Source organism: Micromys minutus (genome assembly GCF_963924665.1).
Source record: "Micromys minutus genome assembly, chromosome: 7".
Taxonomy (NCBI): domain Eukaryota; kingdom Metazoa; phylum Chordata; class Mammalia; order Rodentia; family Muridae; genus Micromys; species Micromys minutus.
In genome coordinates, this window is record NC_137976.1 from 73,748,639 (window position 1) to 73,765,297 (window position 16,659).

The following is a 16,659-nucleotide window of genomic DNA, read 5'->3' on the forward strand; positions in this document are numbered from 1 at the left end:
GGTTAGTATTTTTTTCTATGTGTGTTGATTATTCGTGTATCTTATTTGTAGATGTATTTGCACATTTACATATCCAACTCTTGCTAATTTTTAAAAATTAGATTGTTTTGAATGTTTTCTTTATGATTTTAGTTATTTTTTTATTCTGTATTATCTAAATATCAAATATATGATTTGGCCCTGTCTTTTGGCAAACAGATTTTCTCATTGTTTCTTGGGGTTTTTGTTTTGTTATAAAAAGATTTTACTTTAATTTTTTAAAAACTTGATTTTTACTTTATGTATTTGCCTGCGTGTGTACTGGCTCACCTCGTATCTGACAGGTGTGTAGAGAGACCAGAACAGTGAGTAGTATGTCCTGAAACCAGAGAGTTACAGAAAGATGTAAGCTGCCCGTGTGGCTGCTGGGAACTGAATTCAGTTCCTCAGGAAGAGCAATCTGTGCTCTTACCCATTGAGTCATCTCTTTAATACCAATTTCAAAATTTTTTAAAAGATTTATTTATTTATTCAATATAACTACAGTGTAGCTGTCTTCAGACAGACCAGAAGAGGGCATCAGATCCCATTACAGATGTCTGCAAGCCACCATGTGGTTGCTGGGATTTGAACTCAGGACCTCTGGAAGAGCAGTCAGTGCTCTTAACCACTGAGCCATCTCTCCAGCCCTTACCCCAGTTTTTTGTTTGTTCGTTTGTTTGTTTTGAGATAGGGTTTGTGTAGGCAGGATTGGCCTTGCATTTGAAGTGTGGCTGAGGCTGGCCTTGAACTCCTGATGATTGAGTCTCTTTTCATAGCTTCACAAATATTACAGGCAACATGTCCTCATGTCTGGCTTACACAGATGTGTTTAATTTTCTTTTCTTTTGGTTGATTGTTTGTTGCTGGGGATTGGAGCCAGGCCCTTGCTTATGCAAAACAAATGTTTTACCCCCTTTACCTGCTGCCCAATGCTTTTAATTCTGAATGCATCTGTTTCATTAGCTTGTTATGTTGTTACCAGTAGCTTTAGCATCTTATCTAGAATGCCAAATCCAGTGTCATGAAATTTTTATTCTGGTCAAGTGTTTCTCTTATTTAGGTTTCTGATCTGCTTGGAAGTACTACTAGACATGTCCAATCTAAGATAAGGATCCAATTTCGTCCCATGTGATGTCTGGTTTCTCCAGCCCTATCATAGTTGAGAAGACTGTCACCCCACTGAGTGCTCTTGTTACCCCTGTTGAAAATTATTTGACAGCATACACAACAGTTGCTTCCCATGCTGTTTGTCCTGGGCCACTGAACAGTGTGTATGCCACGTGACTGTAGCCAAGGCGCTGCTTCCAGAGCTGTGACTGTGGCGTTGAGTGGTGGTGTGTATCTGCATTTGTGCTGTGACCCCATAGTTTTGATTCTGTCGATTTGTAAAAGTGTTTTTGGTTTGTTTGTGTGAGACAGGGCTTCACTCTGCAGCCCCAGCTGTCCTTGAACTCAAGGAGATCCTCCTGTCCCTGACTCCTGAGTGCTGGGATCACAGGCATTCACTACCATGCCTAGCTTGTGAAACGTTTTGAAGTCATGAAGTCATAAGTATGAGCCTCCAGCTTTGTTCTTTTCGAGACTGTTTTGGGTCTTTGGCGGCTTCTGAGATCTCAGTGAATCTTTTGATACATGTCATTGAGATTTTGATCTGAAATACAGGAACTGCTTCATTCTGGTATCATGATAAACAGTAATGAAGACTTTTAGGGCCAGCAAGATGGCTAAGTGGGTAAAGACTCCTGCCACCAAGCCTGATGACCTGAGATCACACTCTCCAGGCCCACAGAGTGGTAGAATCAACTCTTCCAAGTTGTTCTCTGACTCCCACACATGTGCCGTTTGTATTTGTGTTGATTGCTGCTGCTCCTGCCGCTTTTGAGATGGGGTCTGATAACCCAGGCTGATCTGGATCTTGATATGTGGCTATGAATGACCCTGAACTCCTGATCTTCCTGCCTCTCCTGGGAGGGCTGGGATTACAAGCGTGCCTCGCTGTGGCTGGTTGACATGGTGTTCACTGAACCCAGGGCTGTTTCCCTGCCAGGCAGGCATTCTGTTGAGCTGCATCCCTGGTCACTATGAGGGTTTTAAAAAATTATTATTTTTAGTGCTATTTCGAATGGCATTTTATGAGCATTGTGCTAGGGATCACATGCAGGGTTTTGTGCACACTGGACAAGCTCTCTACTCGTCTGGAGCCAGGCTGGCTTTGAATTTAGGACAGTCTTGTCATAACCTCCCTTGGGGTTACAGAATGTGCTACCCCCTGGCTGCAATGGAATGGGTTTTCTGTTTTCTGTTTGGATTTTGTTATTTGTATGTAGTCACAAAGCTGCTGTCTCTGTGCTGACTCATGTTTTATAACTTTGCTGATTGTGGTTTTACTGCTGATATGTTCCCATGTATAGTCTTTAGGGCCTTTCATTCCCAGTTGTTTGTTTTACTCTGTTTTAGGGTCCACTATGTAGCTCTTGCTGTCCTGGAACTCACTTTGTAAAACAGGCTGGCCTGGAACTCACAGAGATCTGCCTCCTGAGTGCTGCGATTAAAGATATGCATGATCACGCCAGGCTTTATTATTATTTCTTGTCTAATTGCTGTGTTGGATTTCCATTTTTGCTTTGTTTTGCTAAGTAGCACTGACTGGCCTCTTTCTAAGTAGCCCAGGCTAGTCTCAAATTTGAAGCAATGTCCTAGTCTCAGCTTTCCATGTACTGAGATTACAGGCATTGGATCTTAAGAAAAAAGCTTTTTTTTTTTTTTGATTCCCCCTTAAGTATGTTTATTAAGCTGGTCATGGTGGTGCATACTTTTGATCTGAGTACTCCGGAGGCAGAGGCAGTAGAATCTCTGGGAGATTGAGGCCAGCCGGGTCTATAAATCAAGTTCCAGGACAGAGAGAGGTACATAGAAGACCCTGTCTCAATAACCCAAAACAACAGCCACAACAAAATGTATGTTTACTACGTGCCTTCCAAATATGGCTTTCATCATGTTAAAGTTTACTCTTTTGCCTAGTTTCAGTATTTTATCACAAAAGGATGCTAAGTTTTGTCAGAGCTTCTGCATTCATTTTTTTAGAATTATTTACTTTATGTATAGGATTATACTGTTAACTGTCCTCAGACACACCAGAAGAGGGCATCGGATCCCATTACAGATGGTTGTGAGCCTCCATGTAGTTGCTGGGAATTGAACTCAGGACCTCTGGAAGAACAGTCAGGGCTCTTAACCGCTGAGCCATCTCTCCAACCTCTTCTGTGTTCATTTACATGGTTTTTGTTCCCTTTAATTTCCCTTGATTGATGTAGTAATGTACATTGATGATGGTTATTTTAGTGTGACAAATCAACATAGTGACTCATATACTGAGCCATCATTGACTTCTGGATGCCTCGTGGTTAGAGGTTATAACTTTCCTTATGTGTTGTTGAATTAGAGCCCTTTGCTTCAGGACTCACTGGTTATGTAGACCTGTAGTTTTCTTCTAGTGTTTTTGTCTGCATTTCCTGTTAAGATGGTGGTAGCACATCATGAGTCTGGCAGTATGCTCTTATTTTCTGGAAGAGTTGGAACAAGATTAGTGTTAGTTCCCTAGTGTTTAAATGTTAAGTATAATTAACCAGTGAAGCTGTCTGGCTCTGGAGGTCTTCCGGGTAGGTCTTTGGCCCCTTTCTGATTACACAAGTCCACGATATTTTCCTCTTATTTTTAGTCTTCACAACCAGTGGTTCAGAAATGTCAAATGGAAAATTCTAGAAAGAATTCATCTCATGTCATAGGCATCATGTGACTTATCACAAGGAAAGTGAATACACTTCAAGATACCAAGAGATAGATGTACCACCATCACACAGTTTTTGTCTCATGGTGTTCCGGTTGCTGTGTTTCTTACCAGTGATTGTCACGTCCCTGTTGTGTGTATTTTATAAGTAACTTCGTGAATAGGTGAGCAAGTATAGGAAAAGCATAGGGTATGTCTTGCTACTTGTTGCTGGAATTTTAGAGCTAGCTTTGAACAATAGAGAGGTAATATAGAAGCAGACGGCAGCTTCTGATGGAGCATGGCTAACCAGCTTCCACTGGGGAGAGAAGTGAGACCCCAGGGTCCAAAGAGGCTGTCATACAGGACAGTGGAACTGCCAGGCAGTGCCTTACCCCTTCCCCTCCCCCACATTCTAGTGCAGGTACTGAAAGAATAGTGAAGCAAAGGGCTCACACGTACTCTTCTGACACAGCTAGGCAGGACACCAGGGACCCATCTAACTGCTCCCTTAGAACAGTCAGCCAGAGGCTCACTGCAGAAGTCCCCAGAAAGGGCTGGCGGAACGGTTCAGCGGGCAAAGGCACTTGCCACTAAGACATGTGTCTGGCTTCTTGGGATCCATGTGATGGGAGGAGAGAACCGATTCTTCCAAGCTGCCCTCTGACCTCCACATGTGCCATAGTACACTCTGTCCACCTTTACATGTATGTGTTGTAAAAAACTTGTTTTTGAGTCCTTAGCAAAAGGGAGAGGGGAATGGATCCCCATCATAGAGGAACTCCCAGTGGTGACTAGGCTTCCAGGGGCTTGAGAAGTGATGTAAGAGACGTGAGGTGGAACCCGCGAGTCAGGCAAGTCAGCTTTCTCGGCTGAGCCTCCTGCTTCCCCTGCATCTGTTCCTTCTATACCTATGTCTGTTTACCAGCTCAGCTGGCTCTGTTCCCACCCGTAGTGCTTTATCTGACCTAGCTGGGACATTGCAAACACTTCACCGAGAGAGTAGAGGTGATTCAAGTAACAGAGTTCAGCCGATCTGTCTTCTAATGTGCAAGTCCCAACATATACCACAAATGGTATTCAAAGCCAAGACCGAGTGTCTCCTGAGTCACCTGTCCCAACATCCCACAGTAATGGCCCCCAGTGAGAATGACTTAAATGAAGTCCCAAAGAGTGATTATAAATATATTCAAAATGCTGAGCATGGGAGTGCACACCTTTACTCCCAGCATGTGGGGAACAGAAGCAGACAGATGAGGCTAGCCTGGTCTATACAGCAACTTCCAAGACAGCCAGACTACATAGTGAACCTGCGTCTCAAAACAACCAAGCAACAAATATCTGTTTAAAGAAATAAGAGAGCCAGGTGTGGTAGCACATACTTCTTATTCCAGCACTCAGGAGGAAGAGGCAAGTGGATCTCTGTGAGTTCGAGGCCAGCATGGTCTACACAGTGAGTTCCAGACAGCTGGCGCCACACAGAGAAACCCTGTCTCAAAGAAAAACAAAAGTAAAAAAAAGAGAAAAAATGTAAAATTTAATTAAAAGAAAGAAAGAAAGAAAGAAAGGGCAGGAATAACCCAGAGTGAATTCTGAGAGAACGGTGGCTGATGGCATACGGAAGACGGCACCGCACAGGAAAACGGAGTTCAGTAAAGATGGAGAAAACGGAAGGAAACCGAGCTGAGATGACGAGAGTGAAGAGCTCAGGAACTCAAAAGCCTCATTGCAGAGCCCCAGCAGTAGACTGGCTCACATGGGACAGAGCAACTCCAGTAGTCACCAAAGGACAAGTGCCAGAAACATATAAATAGAACGTTTGGGATCTTTGAGACACCATGGAAAGACCAAATCTACAAATTATGTGGAGATGAATGTCATACCAAAGGCACAGAAAGTTTATTTTCAATACGATGAAAGCAAACAATTTCCCAAGTTTAGGGAAACAGAGGCTGTTTTCGGGTGAAATATGTGTGAAACGGCAAGTCCACAAAGACCGGGAGGAAATTCCCCGTATATTTAAAACACTAAATATGCACAACAGAGCAGTGTATTGGAAGCTTAAAACGCAAAGTCTGTATAAAGGCAGCTCATCAGAATAGCTGTTGATTTCTCAGTTGGTACTTCAACCCCAGAAAGGCTCTGTGGTCCGTTTGAAGTTTTGGAAGACTGTATCTGCTACCTAACACTACTGTTCCCGGCAAAATTGAATGAGAAAGAAGACAATCCCAAGTTTTAAACATGCCAAACATGGGCACAGCTACTTTCATACAGCAGTGTCAGGTCATAGATTGGCCTCAGCACAGTAGTGGTGGGTGAGTTCAGTATCCTAATTTCTCCAGTAGAGTCACCCTGACAAAAAGCGGAGCGTTGGAGTTCAAAGGCATCACAGGTCAGATGGACATCTATGGAACCCAAACACGGCAGAAAATCTTTTCAGCAGCCCATGGACCTTTCTCTAAAATATATCATATTAGGATACAAAGCAGTTCTCAGCAAATACAGGAAAATTGAAATAACTTCTTAAATGCTATCTGACTAAAATAAAATAAAGCTAGAAATAAACAAGAGAAAATATAGAAGATTCACAAACAAAAGGTTGAACAACACAGCACTGAATGATGACCGGGTCACTGAAGAAATCAAGAAAATCTAAAATTCTTAGACTTGCCGAGTGGTGGTGCCACATCCCTTTAATCCCAGAGTCAAGCAGATCTCTGAGTTCAAGGCCAGCCTGGTCTACAGAGTGAGTTCCAGGATAGCCAAGACTACACAGAGAAACCCTGTCTCAAAGCAAAGCAAAACAAAAAGTTAGGCCTGGTAGGGTGAGTGCTTTTAATTCCAGCTTCAGTTGCACTTGGAAAGAAGATGGAGTCAGATCTCTGAGTTTGAGGCCAGAGCCTTGTACATAGTTTTAGAGCAGCCAAAGCTACCTGGAAAGACTCTGCCTCAAATAAACCACAAAGGTTCTGTACATATCACTAGAAAACGCTGGAGAGTGTTCAACACTGAGCAAGGACGCCAAATTAATACAAAAAGCAGTAGCTTGGGTACCCAGTGAGGGTCACACAGGAGAGGGAGAAGTCAAACAGTCCCATTCACAATAGTCTCAAAAAATTTACAATTGAAAGACTTACATAACAGAAGCTTTGAAACTGGAAGAAAGCACAGAGGATGGAGAAAGGGCTGATGTGATGGTTCAGCAGGGAAAGAGGCCTGCTGCTAAGCCCGGTGACCCGAGTTCAGTCCCCAGCATCCACAAAGCTGTTTCCACACACAGAAGTCAGTGGGGAGAATGTGGAGAGGCTTTTCGTGCTCATAGCTTGGGAGAATTAACACTGAAGGAGGCTGTTTTATCAGAAGCAATCTGCAACTTTTATGTGCTCAGTTAACTCCCCATGCTGTTTCACAGACAGGACAATCTTAAAAATTCATAGAAAAGCACCAAAGCTCCTGCATATAAAAGACAATCCTGAGCAAAAAGAGCGTTGCTGGAGCATCTCGGTCCTCATCTCATCGTACATTACAGAGAACAGACACCATACTACTAGCACAGACACAGATGTAAACCATCGGAGCACAGTAGAGGTCTAGGATGCAAGTCCTCATACCTACAGTCACGTGATTAAAAAAAAAATCTTTAAAAAACCCACATTGAAGAAACAGCTGGGAAAACTGTCCAGATGTAGAAGGATGGAGATCTTGATACCCCCCCCCCCATGGAGCAAATATACAGAATTTTGTGCGTGAATGGATGTTTTACGTGTGTGTGTCTGTGCACCATGTATGTGTCTGGTGTTAGTGAAGAGACTTTGGATCCCCTAGGACTGGAGTTACAGTTGTAAGTCACTGTGGATGCTAGGAATCAAACCAAGATCCTCTAGAAAGAACAGCTGGTGCACATCCCATGGCTGAAAACCTGAGCCTGCCTCCAAGAGCAGAGTCTTAATGTGGGACTGAGACCAGACACTGGAGGGAAGCAAGGAAGCACTGGGGGTGCGGCCATAGGCGGGCACGGGCGCAGGCAGGACTCTGAGTTCAAGTAGCTTCTGTACAGCAAATGATACAGTGGTTTAGTGAAGGGGCAGCTCTACATGTGACAGTTACAATACAGAATCTACAAAGAATTCCAAAAAAAAAATCAAACAGAACAATGATAGCTTTTCTTAGTGGTCAAGCTGGCTACGTCTGGAAGAACTAAAACCCAGTGGCTGGGCACACCTGTGAGGGACTTTCCTTGATGAACTCATCTGAGGTGGGAAGACCTCCTTTTGTCTGGGCTGCACCTGCTGGCAGCCTGTATAAAGGACATGGAAGAAGGGAACTCTTGCCCTCTGCCTGTTCCTCTCTTTCTCTGGCAAGTCTATTCCTTCACTAGCATGAGATCCTGATTCTTTGGGATTCTAGCAGATGCTGAAGACCAGATAAGATTTCCAGCCTCGGGGACTGGAAAGATGGCTCAGTGGTTAGGAGCACTGACTGCCCTTCTAGAGGTCCTGAGTTCAATTCCCAATAATCACATGGTGGCTCACAACCATCTGTAATGGGATCTGGTGTGTCTGAAGATAGCTACAGTGTACTTATATACATAAAAAATAAATAAATCTTAAAAAAAGATTTCCAGCCAAATGAAAACAATAATCAGGTCATAATAACGTCTAACATGATATGGCCATTCCTGTTCAACTGCAAACAGAAACAGTGTGCTTAGCTGGGTGGGACCTGTCCAGAGCTCACCACTCCCTTAACTCCATGTAATATCTTCCAACCCAGGACTCAGCTCCATTGCACATGCAGGCACTCCGTCACTCTTTTAACCATTTTGTATTCTTGCTTTCTAAGCTTGCTACACTTGATCAAAGCTCTCCTCATAAGAGTGAATCACAGGGCAGTGTCTCTACTTGGTTGATTTGAGAATTTTCACCAAAATATCACAAGAACAATTTATTTAAAAATTTTTTTTCCTTATTTATTTTATGTATGTGACTACACCATCACTGTCTTCAGACAGCATCAGATCTCATTACAGATGGTTGTGAGCCACCATGTGGCTGTTGGGAACTGAACTGGGGACCTCTGGAAGAGCAGCCAGAGTGCACTTAACCACTGAGCCATCTCTCCAGCTCTCACAAGAACAATTTCTAGGAAACATACTAAAATTCTTCTCTGAAACCTCTTGAGCCGAACCTCCACAGTTCAGATCACCCTGAACACCTGTCTTCCCTGTTGCTCCTAAGATGGCCCATTAAGCCCCACTTATAGCACAGACTGCTTTCTCAAGTCCCCCCAGTGACACACCTCCTTCAGGGCTATACTTCCCAGTAGTACCATTCCCTAAGCCAAGCATATTCAAGCCACCACAGAAGGTTTTGCTTTTTGTCTGCTTGCCTTCACTCTTGCTGGCAAGTTTTCTATCCTGTTGCTGAAGTATTACGTTGCTAGGAACACAATTCTTCAAGATTCCAACTGAGACTGAAGACCGGTGTCTCTCTGAAAATCCTCCAGGGCTCCAGCACTTGGTTGACATCTAACACATCCCGTCTTGTGGACTGAACAACTACTGGATCCTTGGCCCTTTAAAAGACAGCCATTGTTGAACTATGACCACAGCCTGTGAGCCACTCTGATAAACCCCATGCATTATTTTAATTCTATCAGTTCTGTTTGTTTAGAGAGTGCTGCCAGACAAATGTGCCCCCACTGCAATAGTGGCGCCTGTTATGAAGGCAGCCAAAACCTTTCTCATTGGAGTTGAGGCCTATTGATGCCTGGTACTGTAAACGTGGACAAAAGCCCATGGTTTAGGAGCTCATAGACCCTGGCGTACAAGCTGCCAATGTTGTTTTAGTAGGTGGGCATAATTTGCCTGTCAGATAACTTCTAATGTCTGTGCTTATGCCCATACATTAATGCTGCTGTCAGACTTGGTCAGAGAAACTTATTGTTGCAGTAGACAGTGGTAACTGATGGTGTAGTCACATACATATGTGGGGCATTTACACTGTTCCTTCAGGACTTAGGGAACACCATAGGAGAAGAGATGGTGCTAGGGATGTAAGAACAGGGGGGTGTGATACCTGGAGGAGAGGCGGGGAATGGAGAAGAACACTCAGTCCTGGCAGGACAAGCCATTAGTTGGTGAAGCCTGATCAGCTGTGGTGATCCGTACACGACCTGCCCAAGATTAGCCCTGCCTTCTTAACCCTCACAGAGGGGGCCTCAGGAGTTAGAAGACAGGAGAGGAGTGGGAGGGGACTGACCTGGAAAGGGAGTCAGCAAGTGGGAAGAAGATGAGAGAGTAGGTAGGTAACTATGACCAGAACACACAATACACATTCAGGAAAATGTCCTTGACGCTGCTTATACGCGTTTAATAAAACAGGTTTTAAAATAAAAGATGAAAAATGTAGTTTCCGTGAATATAGGTTTTTATTGGAAAGGCAGGATAAATGCTCATTGTACGTTCACTCAGTTGTCAGTTTTCAGAATAAATTGATGTCTTAGAAATATACAGTGGTGTCCAGTGAGTTTGGCTTTGCTCGGTTTTCCTGATCTCTGCTACATGCACACACACACACACACACACACACACACACACACACACACACACACACACAGGCTTTCTCTGTAGCTTTGGCTGTTCTGTAGGCCTCTGCCTCCCAAGTGCTGGGATTGAAGGCACGCTCTACCACCACCCTGCACCATTTTATATTTTTAATATTACTCTTAAATTGATGGCTATCCAAAATGATTTACTGAATTATTGTCATTTTTAACTACTCAGTCTTTAATGGTAATTAAAGGTCAAAATACAAAACAAAAACAGCAGCAAAAAGATGCTGAGGTATGAGGTGGGCGATAGTTCCTGTTTCTCAAATCCCAGCTCCTCAGAAGATTGAGTCTGGGGGCTTGAAGAGAACTGTGTTGTTTCAAATCAGTTATACCTGAAGAAGTATGCTACCACCACCCAGCCTTCTTCCCCCGCCCCCCATTTTTTTGAGTGGGATTTCTCTCTGTAACAGGCCTGTCCCACCCAGACTTGCTTTGTAGACCAGGCTGGCCTCAATTTATCGAGATCTGTCTGCCTCAGTCTCTGGAGTGCCACATGCCCAGCCTCTTACTTTGGTTCTTAATTAACTGCTTCTTAAGAGTCCAGGCTCTGTGTGATGTGCGTTTGCTCTGGGGAACAGTGCCACAGGGAGTGGAGCAGTCATAAGGCTGAACATAGGAAAACTTCACCTGTTGCTTCCTGAGCAGTTTCAGAGCAAGTTTAACGTTTCTGAAGACCGAAAGGCCAGGCACATGGCCTACACAAGTTACTCAGGAACCCAAGACAGGAGAATTACTTGGTATCAGAAATTTAAGACCAGCTTGTACAAAATAGTAAGCCCCTATCTCTTTTTAAAAAATAGTTATTTACTTTTATTTATGTGAGTATACTATAACTGTCTTCAGACACCAGAAGAGGGCATTGGCTCCCATTACAGATGGTTGTGAGCCACCATGTGGTTGCTGGGAATCGAACTCAGGACCTCTGGAAGACCAGTTAGTGTTCTTAACCACTGAGCTATCTCTTTAGCCTCAAGCCTCTGACTCGTTTGTTTCCCTAAGATTTATTTATGATATATCAGCACACTGTTGCTGTCTTCAGACAAATCAGAAGAGGGCATCAGATTCCATTACAGATAGTTGCTGGGATTTGAACTCAGAACCTCTGGAAAACCAGTCAGTGCTCTTAACCACTTAGCCATCTTTCCAGCCCTCAAGCTCCTGACTCTTAGACAAGAAAAAACAAAACCACTCTTTAAGTGAGAAAGGAATAGTATTGTGCTTTTAAAAAGCCATTTTCTCTTCCTTTCCATAAAAGGGCCTAAGAGGAGGTAGGCAGACAGTTAACCTTTGTTGGTAACATTGTCCCTCCAGGACTTGGCATAGGCTGTAGGAAAACGTGAATCCAAGCAGGTTGGGGCTGGGTAGACTGTTTCCTGTACCATGCAGGGGACACAGAGCTTTTGGTCCTAGGGGACCAAAGGACTTACGACCTTGATGAGACTTGTAAGATGCTGAGAGACATGGCCACAATTGATGTGGCTTCCGCTGTGGCTGGTTTCCTTCAGAGCTCAGACTGAAATTTAATTTCACTTTATAAGATAATAAGAATGGGGGCTGGAAGGAGGCTTTAGGAAGTGATTAGGGCTCTGCCGTCCTGAATAGATTAATCTGATTTTTTTAAATGTGTTACTGGTTATCCAACAGTGGATTTGTTGTATAGGCCAGTGGCCTAGGTCTCCTGTGTTCTGTTTCTCCAGCATGTGACACCCTAAACCACTTTGCAACCCTGCCAGCAAGTCCACACTTGAATACAGCCTCTGGACCTTAGACCAGAATCTTAAGCCCATATCACCTTCTTTTCCTTTCTAACCTAGAGTGTGGCATTGTTACTAATTCCAGCACTGTCAGGATGTACAGAAGTTCAGGGTCAACCATGATTACATATTGAGCCTGGGTTACATAGAGAGATCCTGTCTCAAATGATGACAGCTGCAGGAGCAGGAAGTGCTCTTAATTTAGGGATTCTTTTGGAAAGTGTAGAGATGGTACACACAGGAAGATGATCCTGTCTCAGAAAATATCTTTACCCCATCCAGAAAAGGCTCTTCAAATCTCAGAGGCTCTGAGGGGTATGGAGTTGAGAAGCCAGGTAGCACTAAAGGGCTGGAAGTCTGCATTGGGTGAGATGGAGAAGACCCCTGGCCCCTCAGATTCCCACTGTTCTGTTTACATATGAAGTCAGGACTCCACTGAACTTGCTGGAGGTTGGTGGCACCCTGACTCGTATGTGGGTCCTCCCAGGAGAGCGGGCTCCCAGCAAGGAAGATGGATTAGGTGCTGTCCCAGCAGCTTCCAACTCAGGTGTGGGAAGGAAAGGTGGTTTCCTCATGGTCATTGCTTGCCTTCTGAGTCCCCGGAAGCAGCCAGAGTCCCAGAAGCCACATGGTAGCCTAAGAGGAGGACAAAGGAAAGAGGATACAAACCTTTAGTGCCTCTCTCTGTCCCATATGGGTTGATTCACGACTGGGTGCAGAATGGGTCTATTTTCTCTGCTGATTAAAGAAAGCATTAAAATGGGCTGGAGAGATGGCTCAGTGGTTAAGAGCACTGACTGCTCTTCCAGAGGTCCTGAGTTCAATTCCCAGCAACCACATGGTGGTTCACAACCATCTGTAAAGGGATTTGATGCCCTCTTCTGGTGTGTCTGAAGACAGCTACAGTGTACTCACATAAAATAAGTAAAATCTTTTAAAAAATTTAGAAAAGAAGCAAATGGCTCTTCTGGTCTCTTTGGCCTTGCCTGTAGAAGCAAGATGACGAAAGGAACGTCATCCTTTGGAAAGCATCGCAATAAGACGCACACGCTATGCCACCGCTGTGGCTCTAAGTCCTACCACCTTCAGAAGTCGACTTGTGGCAAACGTGGCCACTCTGCCAAGCGCAAGAGAAAGTATAACTGGAGTGCCAAGGCTAAGAGACGAAACACTACCGGGACTGGTCGCATGAGGCACCTAAAGATTGAAAGATTGTCTACCGCAGATTCAGACATGGATTCTGTGAAGGAACAACACCTAAACCCAAAAGGGCAGCTGTTGCAGCATCCAGTTCATCTTGAGGATTTCAATCAGTCATAAAATAAATGTTCTGGTTTAAAAAAAAAAAAAAAAAAAAAAAAAAGAAGCAAATGACACTATAATCTTATAAGGATTACTTATAAGGGAAGACTGATTCACTCTGGCCAAGAGGATGAAGGCTTTAACTCTGCTGCTGACTTGCCGATGTTCCAAACTATCAAAAACATAAAAGTCATTACTTGGTTAAGCCCCAGAAAGGTGGGCTCACTTTAAGCCATACTAGGGAGACAAGTAGAATAATTATCCCTTTAATGAGATACTGTATGTTTCCTTCTTAGAATCCCTGCCCCCACACACTCCCTTTGGGCTCTCCTAAGGTCCCATGGATCTTTGCACCTTTCTGAGCCCTGATGGAAAAAGTTGTAGCTTTTTTTTTCTTCTACTTTGTCTCTTTCAGACACTGGCCAGAACCTGAGGTTTGTTTGTTTTTGTTGTTTTCTTGCTCTTTGGGCTTCCTGACTGTTTGTCTAAGGCTCTCCTCCCACTATGTGCCGCCTGCCTAGCATTTGTTGAGTGCTCTTATGTGGCCTGGCCTTATCTTTCCTACAGCCATGGTGGCTGACAGTGGAAGCCGTGTCTTGTCAGAGAGGACCCGTGGGGTGGTGCTGGTGTTTGTACTAACGCCTGATTCATCGCTCCAGGGGCTGAAGCCACTGGTTCCTGTTGCCAGTGTGAATGTCTCACTTAGAAGCTCTAGGATGTAAGGGGCCTTGAGCATTTCCACCACGACAAACTCAGTCCCACCTGCCCCCAGAAAGGCAGGCCTGCGCCCCCTGAGCCAGCCAGGATCTCTGCATCCTCTTGCCTACTCTGACCTTCCATCCATCCAGGATCGGGTGAGCACAGATCTACCACAGCTGTGCCTCCTGCATTCACCACGTTTCTCAGCAGTGCCCTGATTGGACACACTACACACGGGCCAGGCCAGGGTATGGCACGGAGGCAGTCTCCCTGCCCGAGTATGAGTGGGGGGCATCACTACATTTCTCTAAGCTGCTCTGTCAGACGCTGTGGATGGTTCTTCCCCAGTGGAGGAGCCCCTGCATGTTCTGTGTGAGCCTGTGTGAGCTGACTGAGGGGATTTGCAGGTCCCTGCTTAGCACCCTCATGTCCACAGTGTCAGCAGATAACTCGAATGCCAGTGGAGAAGTGGGCTGGGGAGGGGAGGGCAGGGCCTCTGTCAGAGCCACTTGTGCTTGCTGATTCAGAGGCCCCGCAGAGCTGGGAATGGTCTCTTGGCTGGTCTCCCTAGGGCTTGGGTACACTTCCCACAAAAGGATGGATATCTCCTCCCTCCACCTCAAGCCCACGATACCTCACTAGAACTTCCACTAGGACTCATTACCCCACTAGGGGCTTAGTTAGCAAAGCTGTTGTGGGTCAGACTGAGGTCACTTGGTGAGGGCCTCTGGGCAAAGCGCCCAGCATGCCAGGGCACTGCCAAGTGCCTGATCAGCAGCAGTCAGGGTGGGCGTGACCCTCAGGCCAGGACAGCCTGGAGGGGTCCATGTTTGAGCCATCTCGGGGCGAGGCCTGCTATAGGGTGGCCTGATCATCTCTTGGCCTCTTAGACTGATGTTGTAGTAAACACACAACTACCACTCTAGGGAGGTCTGCACAGGGCGCCTGTCACGGTGTGTGGAGCCAATTCTGTCCTCAGGGCTCTATATCTCTAACCTCAGAATGAGCCAGTCCACGGTGAGGAACCCTCTTGGCCAGGCCTGATGTTGGGTTGTGGGTATAGCAAAGCTGTTTCTGGCCACATTTTTTTCTAGAACAAGCAGGGAAGTTGAGATTCTTTATGGCAGGGGGAAGTGATGTCACAGAAATTAACGGGATCTGGAGCAAGACTGAGATGGCCATCTCTAGGCACCTCTCCTTCCAGCCCAGAAGCTGCGTGACTCCCACCTGCCTGTCGTATAAGTACTTCTAGCATCCCCGTTCCCATTGGGACTTCAGCCCAATACTGTCCTGGTGGCCAGTTGAGGTGTTTCCTGTCCCATGAGAGTCCCTTGTTTCAGAAGCCTTTCCCAGAAAAACCACCTAGCAAAGTGTCTCCTTTGTCACAAGGATATAGGAAAGATGAAGACGCTCTGAGAACAGCTACAGCTTGTGCTGAGGTCTCTCTGACAACCCTTAAGCAACTCCTCCTGACCAGGGACTGTTCTGTGGGTAGTCAGATTTCAGTACCTAACCATTAGGCTTTCCCATCTCCTTAGCTTTGTATCCTGGGAGGCTGCATTGGGGGCCACCTTTGTCCCTCAGAGGCTCTCTGACTACAGCAGGGGGGTGCACCTCAAAGGGGCTTTGTGCTCCACAAAGAGGCTCTGTCCCTCTAGAGAAGCCTGAGTGTTGCCATGGTAATAGAGGGGCCTGGCAGAAGGGGTCCCACCATCTGAGGCGGGGGAGGACATTGCAGGCCAACAGCACAGTCTGCAGGGCTGGCAGCCAACACAGTGACTGCTGCACCTGCCCAGCTGAGGCCTGTATCTTGCAGGACACTGTCCTTGACAGGGCCTCTGTGGGGCCATAAGTATTGCTGGGGATAAGAGTGGGCCTCCCACACTCCCGAGAACTTCAGTCACCTCTTAAAGGTCCTTTGATCCTCATACCTACCCCAGAATGCAGGGGCAAGCTTGGCTCTGTGTGGTCCTCAGTCCCTACTTCCTGTCTCTGTAAGACAGAAAGCCACTAGCATGTAGCAGTCGGAGAAGGCAGTGGAAGCAACAGCTGGCCACCTTCAGTGCCTGACTATGCAGGGGGGTGACCTGTGTAGGCTTTGTAGTGGGTAGAGTGCACTGGGCATCTTTCAGTTCATAAGGGAAATATCTTGGAGGGACTTCTGCATCCCACGAAAGGCCCTTATTAGCTCAACAACATCTCCAACCAAATGGGGAATGGCTCTGTTCCCGTCCAGGTGCATTAGACATCTGTGAGAGGACACACTGGGGGAGCTACCTGCTCATGGCCTTTAACCTTCATGGTTGACACCAACCAGCTACTTGTAGTCCTGGGGGACAGCCTCTTGCTTCATTGAGAGACACGTTCAGAGCCTGCACTGTTGGCTGTAGCTGGTGTCAGTGTCAGACACAAATGGGGTACCAGGGACTACCCTGAGTAGGAGATACTATCTTCCATGTCCCCTAAGTCCTATGGACAGATGAACATAGAGGCTTGAAGGGAACC

General features: G+C 45.7%; 1 protein-coding gene and 1 pseudogene across 3 annotated transcripts in view; both read left to right on the top strand.

The window, feature by feature from the left end:
• The window catches only part of ARVCF (ARVCF delta catenin family member), a 54,553-nt gene that overhangs the window by 13,076 nt on the left and 24,818 nt on the right, over window positions 1-16,659 (top strand). The window lies entirely within an intron of this gene.
• LOC308422458 (large ribosomal subunit protein eL37-like) lies at window positions 13,153-13,454 on the top strand (annotated as a pseudogene). The gene has a single exon. The product of its transcript is annotated as a large ribosomal subunit protein eL37-like (transcript).